Here is an 8,344-nt window from a genome sequence, read left to right on the forward strand (position 1 = left end):
CTTACTGAAAATTATTCTCTTTGTCTTTTCATGTAGGTAAGGAAATTTCTTGTCACACAGACAAGGCAAAACTCTAACCTGGAGGCTACATTTGGAAGAAAAACCATGCTTTAATTTTTGGGTTTAAGCAGATAATAGGTCTAGTTCTGTTTTAACTTTTCATGCTTTGAACTACTATTGGGCATGAAGCCAATTGCTGAGCATATTAGAGAGTTTAAGGTCTTTTATTTGTGTGTAAATTAATGAAAAAAAATTTCAAACATTTCCAAATGCCTTTTTAGAACAACTAACAGGCAACTAATAAACAGTACTTGTATGTATAAAAAGACACTTCCATATGGTGGTCTTTTGCTTATTCAAAACACTAGGAGAAGGAACACGATCCTCATGAACAATATGTTTCCGTGCTAGAGTATGTGTGTATGTCTATACCTGCCCATACTGTGGAAGTCTAAAAATCACTTAGAAAGCAATTAAAAAAATAGTTGAACTTAGAAAGCTTGGTCTTTTGCAACCACAATTCTACAAAATCTAGTGTTATGGAGGCTGTAGAAAAAATTAGTCTACGGTTACTGTTTTTTTCTGGTGTAAGAATCAAGGACCACCAATGAAAATAGTAGAAATATCAAAAAAAAAAAAAATCACATGTGATTATTTAACCCATAATGACTAACAGATCAACAGAACTCCATGTCATATGAACACGTAGATGGAAAATGTTGTCCTGGTTTAGGGCAAATTTGGGAGAAAACCTCCAAAAGGGGCCCCCTCCAGAAAGCAAGTCCACATGGCCCCTACCCCCAACCTGTTCAGGAACAATTTCCTCGGACAGAAGTGGAAAGAAGTTGTTTATTTAATAGGCAAAGCACTCCCCAGCACACAAAATGAACAATCATGGATGACAAAACTCATTTGCTGCTCTGAAGAGATGGCAAGTTCAGAAAGTCTCTCCTGGGGGTTGTCACTCTGTTATTTGTCCCTCCAGTGCTGGGAAAGGCTGCAGAGTAGGCCGTGGTGGGCTACAAAGTGTGAGCTCTCGGTGTTTTGCCAGGTCCCAGTCTGGAGCAGGTTCAAATGGTTCCAAGAAAAGGGAAAGAAAAACAGTAAAGGGAAAACTCAGACTGCCTTAGCTAGCTAAACTAACTAACTAACTAAAAAGCAAAAGGAGTGTGGTGTTCAGCCCCGTCTGTGCCCAGACCACAACACTGGAGTTCTGTGTTCCAGCAGACTGCGGGGGAGAGTGCAGCTGATAACAAAACTCTGTGCTCCCTCTTCTCCCGGCCCCTACTGTCTGATCCAGTCTTGGAGGCACAGAATATAACATCCAACATAAACAGAACAGGTGACTGGGGAAACAAGCATCGTAACATTACCCTAGGACAAAAGTCTTGATTTGACCCTGAAGTGAGTTTTTGGAAAAGTTGTGGTCAAACCAATCAGTGGCCAGATTTGAAATTTTTACCTGTGGTGGCCACTGGTTTGGATACGCCTCTGAGAACACACAGGGATTAAAAGCAGGAGATTCCCAGAGAACTCCCTCTTTGGAATCCGGCATTGGGTGAGTGGAGTCTGGACTTCTCCCCTGCCCAGCTGCGTCTGGGTGGGGGAGGAGGAGGCCATGCACCATGTCAACGGCACCATGGAGAAATGGTGCCATTGACAAGACACACCCCTTAAATCAGTCCCTAAAATCTCTTTTCTTCTTAAATTTCCTGTTTGATTTTTATGTTCAATTTCCATTTGAATAGTAGCATAGAATTTTATATATATATATATATATGTATGTATATGTGTGTATATATATATATATATATATGTATCACAGACAAAATCCCTGACAAATCAGCCACTCAAGTGTCACCTTCAAGACCAATTTGTACCACACAAAATCTGTGATACTTAAAAAACTCTTCCTCCCTGCAAACTGAAAGAATCTCTTCAGTCTTCATGTAGGTTCTTGCTATTACTGATGAGTCATGAAATTAGTAAGAAAATGGCAAAACATCTAAATATGTTATACACTGTTGAAACAGTTATGATATTGCTTGAGATGTATGAAATACCCAGTTCTTCCTTGCTCTTCTCTTCATTTTACCTTTCCTAGACTCAAGTCTTTAGTTTGGCTTCCACTGAGAAGCTAAGTGGTAGGTTTTCAATATAGTTATATAGACTTAAAAAACCATCCTGACAAAGATGGCAGAGTGATTTTTTTTTCCTACCTACGTTGCTCCATGCAAAGCAAGAACAGCTGATGTTTTGTAATTCCATTAGGCTAGAAAAGTTTGTGTATAAGCTCTGGGCTGTTTGCATACTACTGTTTTATAACCTGCTGTTCTCCACAGAAAATTCTTGCAAGAACTGAAAAATCTTCTCTCTTTATTTACTCATCAGGATGTCACTGGTGCAGGTGGGAGCAGAAATGAAAAGGAGACCACATGCCTGCAGCAAATAATCACAGAAAATAACCTTCAGTTTGGAAGACACACATACAGACATTGCTATTGACTAGACCATGCCTGTGCTCTCCCAAACAGTGTAAAAAAAGTTATTTAATGTTATTAAAAGTTATTTAATATTGCACTTTAGCTTTAAATAGCTAACTTAGGTAGCTAACTTTAGGTAGCTAAATTATAGCTAGGTAGTTTTATACAAAAAAAAAAAAAAAAAGAAAAAAAAGAGGAAGGCTGAAACCTGTCAGAAATCAGTGCTTGCTTCCTGAACTGATTTGAAATTCAAGCAATTCAAGCAAGGCTCTCAGAAGACAGAGACAGGGGAACTGTTCCAAAAGCTAAAACATGGTGAGATAGCTTGCAAAACTAGGGAGAGCAGTAGTTGTGCAAAAGCTTTCCAGTATCAGTGGGCAGGGAGGAAGAGGAAGATGGAGGAGCTCAGAGGTCAGAGCTTGTCTGTGGGACAGGAGTCCAGATGTGAGAGCTGGAGGTCAGGCCCAGAGGAAAGGACGGTGAGACAGACAGCACCATGGTGGGAGCACATGAACAGCCACCTGGTCGTGGATGGTCAGTGAACCACCTTCAACAACCTGACTAAGTCTCTGCATCACTGATACTGTCTTCTTTCTGACATTTTCTGGTTTGCCATGTAGTGGGACAGAAACTCTCAAGGAGATTTGGGGGGACCATCAGGGATATCTCCTTAGGACATGTGCTAGACATGAAAAAAAAATTCCTCTGATATTATATTAATCTTCAATTTTAACATTACTTTTAAAATAATTATTTCCATCTAAAAGCAAGGCAAAATAAACCCCACTGTAATTTATAAACAATTAATAATTTAAAATAATAAAGTTATTGCAATTTATAATAATCCCTTATAAAATTTCTATAGGTAAAAGAAAGAATAAGTGATTGTCTAGACAGCATACTATAAACAGTAATCTTGATCTTGAGACTTTAGACAATGAAAAAATTAATAGTATATTGCATAAGAAACACAAAGTTAGGGCCATTATGGAGTTGTATAGGAAGTACCTACCTGACAGAATATTGGCTATGTCTTTTCCATTTTGGAGAGGGGGAGAAAAAAAGACAATTTTTTGACAAAAATGAAGATTTTCAGCACAGATATCAAGCCACTGACAGTAACTGTGAGAGCACAATCATTTTTGCACAAGATAGGTTCTCAGATTATAAAAATATGTGTTTAGGCATTCATTCATATTCTCCCACTTCCATGACTCTGGTAGATTTTTATTCTATTAAAATATTTAATCTAATTTTGAATTGTATTAAACTTTTGGCTTCCAGAGTGTCCTGTGGCATGGGTTCCAAAAATTAATTATTCATTATAAAAAATCTGCTGCATTTAAAGAGCTCTAAACATGCTGCCTAACCAAGTTACTGAATAGCTTAATTTGATACTTGTGTTATGAAATGTATTGGGCAGTTTCCATCATTCATAATTGGATCTATTTCAAATCCAGAGAACATTAGTCTATTTCATTTCACTAAATGTTTCTGTTATACAATGTGTTGGTTATGTGAAAATCTGTGAAGCAGAAAAATAAATTTTAATGAAGGAGTTTTTTAAATCCACCCACAGTAAAAGGGAGCCAAATGAGCTGTGGTTTCCAGTGGCTATACTAAATCTATATTTGCTTACCTAACTTATACAAAATTCCCCTCTAACAACCTTTGTGTACATTTGTGTACACCAGGTGTACATTTTGAAGTGTTTCACATGGTGTTAATTTAAGAAACTTTTACAGCAAAATAGTAATGAAAATGTGGTATTTGAATTATTTTTCTTTTTTGTTGTTGTTGTTTAGATTGCTCATAGTTAGCATGAATGTTACAAAACCAACTACAGCTTATTCTTCACACAGTTGTGATAAAAACAGATCTTATGTTAAATAAAGTAAAATTGAACTGCATCTCCTTGACTAATATTTATTTTGTTTGTTTTTAGTGTGGTATTGGCAAAAGATAAATTTGTCTTCTTTCCTTGATGAAAATTAAATGCATCTCATGAATTTCCATCACTTATGGAGAAATATTTAATGGAATATATTTAGTAATGTACAGGGTGTGTACATACAAGGAAAAGAATATCTTCAAGCACACAAATACTTTCCATTAACTAATTCAGAATAAATGGGAACCTTCTGTTGGGCTAGCATGATATATACACTCTCTTGGAGCTTGAATATCACTAGAGTTTATGAAAAACCTAAAACAAAAAAAGAAGAAGAGAGGAGGTGATAGACCAAAACAATACACCTATATTTCCAGAAAGCTAACTTTGAAAATGTGATAAATTTTCAAAGGTTTTCATACTAAAACTCTCTAGCAAGGTTTATTCAGGGCTTGATAGACAGCCTAAATAATATTTTAGAAGGTGATAATATGGCCTGAAGGATACTTTTTTCCCTTTGCTCAGTCTCTATGCAAACGAGAATAGAAAACTACAATGGATGTATGAAATATTCTCTACATGGATTGATGAGAATATATGAATATTAGCATATTTGGAGGTGAAAAAAGGGAAAAAGCTGTGATCCCAGAGTCATAATTATAGAATCATAGAATCAAAAAATCACCAGTGTTGGAAGAAACAAATAAGATTTTCCAATCCAACTACACATCCAACATTGCCACTGTAAACCCCTTGACCATATCACCCAGTGACATTCAGAAACATCTTAAACACCTGTGGGGATGGTCATTCCCCCAGTTCCCTGGGAAACATATTCAAATGTCTGACCACCCTGATAGTGAAAAAACTTTTCTCATATCTATCTGAATATTCCCTGTATCAGCTGAGGATCATTTCTCTTGTCTTCTCACTGAAGGTGTGGTAGAATTCTCAAGGTTTGTTTTGGAAATTAAAAACAGCATATGCAGAGCACACTCAACACATTTTTTTAGATAAATATTTTTCAGGTGCATGTCTTTTAGGTAAAGAGAGTAAGAAAGGAATCTTCCTGTATATAAGGGATGCCAAAAATCCATGAAGACATAATCAAGCTTGTGACACCAAAATCAGGAGCAGCACACTGTACTCCAGATGTTACTATGATGCTATCATTGCTATTACATGAGCAATCTGCTGCCTGCCTTCACTCTTACCACAAACTTTGTTAATACCATCATGACATTACTGCTATTGAGTAAACATCTAGCTGTACATCAACTCCTTGGCTGATGCTCATTTTGTCATAAATTTGCTATAAAATAGCCAAATTATGTTTTTCTCAGTCAAAAGCTACTTCAGCTTCCTTCCTTTAAAAATGTAAGTTATAGTAAAACAACTTATTCATAACTGCATCCTTTGCAAATTCTATCTGACCTCCAAAACAGTGCTACTTCATTTAAACTAAACCCCAAGATTAAGCCCAGCACAGATTCCATTCTCCCAGGGCTCTATACACATGGATGGTGTCTGTATCTTGGCTCAGTGCTGGCACTCATAATTGTCTTCTTGTCTTCGTGTCCTTTCCCACAATAGTTTTCATAGGAGGATTATGTGAGCACAAAACCCAAAATGAAGTTACCTATACTACATCCAAGATGTCCAGTCTTAGTGGTCAAGCACACCATAGACTGATACATCAGTCTATATTTGTCAAACAATGCAATCACTGCTCCATAAAGACCAGTCAGTAGGTTCAAGAAGATCCCCTTCATGTATCCAGCCAAGAACAGATGGTGGTCAGGAAGCTGCATCCTATCTAGTGGAGGAATGACACAGAGGAAAATACAGCTGGACCTTAAAGAGCCCATGTTTTGTGTCTCTTTGATGGCTTTTAATTAGTTACTACTCTATTGAGTATTTACCTTATTTCTTCTTTTTTCTTTTCCCTCCTTCAGAAATAAGCTACAGATCTAGTTAAAGTCCATCAGTTACCTTCATATGAATGTGATGGTTTTTCAAAGGTCTTCTCTCCATTCTTACATATATCACTTACACTTAAGCTTCCATCTCAAATTCTTAGCCAACTTCGTAGGAGAGAACTCTGTACATCTAAGGTCATGATTAACCTTTGGTGGTGGTGCTGTATATCAGTTTAGTGAAGTGTTGTATAGAGAGAATGGATGTGGAACTTTGAGCATGGATATTAATTTCTCCTTCACTTAAATACTCCAAAGGTTCATTTGATCTAATTAAGACACACATCGGTATGAAATATTAAAATTTCTCACAGCTTCAGTCTCTTCATGACTATAAATGCAGGCTATATCATGTAGTTTGTTATAATGAATGGAGAAGGCAAGGAAGAAATGGTAATTAAGTAAGTTTCCTAAATAATTAAATTGTCAGGCTAATTGTGGCAAACAAAGGAGTATCAACAGTGCCCTTGTAGAAGAAGCTGGATATAGAGAGGACCTAGTGGGCAGAAGTGAGTGCAGTGACAGATCCAGAGTAGCTTTCAAGTTGACAATATCAGTGTGCTAATAAATGTAATACTGTTGTATACCCTTGAGTGACTTAGAATTATGTATAATGACAGCTAATGTCTAGCATTCATTAAATTGATATATTACAATTGCTTTTTTTTCATTCAATCAATATATTGCATTCTGGCATCAGCCAATTTTCATTTAAAGTTCCAATTATGTTTACCATCATATTAGATTATAAACCAGGTAGTGTTTAGAAACCCAGACACGTACCAATCCAAAATTCACATAAAGGTAACATATGTGCAATCACAACATGTAAGATGCAGATTTTTATCCTTATGAGCAAACATTACAATCCTAAAAACCTGAAGAGGTCTCAAGCAGACAGAAAGCAGCCTCCACAAACCCTGTTATACACAATGATAAATCAAAGTGAATAATCTGCACAAATCAACACAAATACTAATTCATCAGACTCTATCACTATTACAGCAAATAAATTTTACAACAATTTGAGGGATATATGCACACTCTACCTACATCATGTATACCTACTTTGGGACTGAATATTCAAACACAGCATCTTAGCTCAGTCTGGGACAGATCTCTCTATTGCTTTTATGTACATGTTAAACCCACATAGAATAAGCTTGCTGTGTTTCAGGGAGTATGAACTTGACATGAAATTCTGTTTCTGCCCTAAAAGTGCAATAGAAATTAAATGCTTAATATTTTACCTTTCATCTCGGGATCATCCCTGGCTATGTGGTCTAACTACCTAATTGACTTCACAGCCTTCAAAAGAGGTCTTTTTTATGTGATACTTTGCTATATTGTATGTTTGAAAAAATCATTAAATCAAAATTGCGAATCTGTGTATTGGCAAGAATTAGTCCAGAAATTGGGAGACCTCTGCCAAACAAAAGCAATAAATGCCAGAGGATGAACTCATGAAGAGTTTTCTCAGGGCATAGCATTGACATTTAATTATTATAGCTATTTCCCCTTGCCTCTCTTTTCTCCCTTTGTTTATAATTATTCTATAAAGAGCTTTTACGATTTCCTCATTAGTCCTCTTTTAAACTGTAATTAAAAATAACAGATCTTGTTACTTATTAACCCCATTTCCTAATAAAATAATTATTTAAAGAGATTACTTAAACATGAGTTTTAACCCCTAAATTTTATCTCCAGCATTTGTGTCATTTACTCAAAATGTTCTTAACTCCTATCGATTATCAGTCTAGAGTCACAAGGAATCCATTTGAGTATGTTCTTTTAGAAAACATTTAAGTATATCAATAAACATTACCATATAAGAAAAAATTCTGTGTCTGGTGAATGGCAAACAATCAAGCTGTGTATGAGCTTCAGATTACTGAACAAACAAAGAAACAAATTTAAAAAAAAAAACATTTTTTTATTTTTTTCTTTCACCAATACAGAAGAAGGTAGATGTCAAAATGAACAAGAGCTAAATG

This window comes from Passer domesticus, chromosome Z (assembly GCF_036417665.1).
Source record: "Passer domesticus isolate bPasDom1 chromosome Z, bPasDom1.hap1, whole genome shotgun sequence".
NCBI classification, from domain to species: domain Eukaryota; kingdom Metazoa; phylum Chordata; class Aves; order Passeriformes; family Passeridae; genus Passer; species Passer domesticus.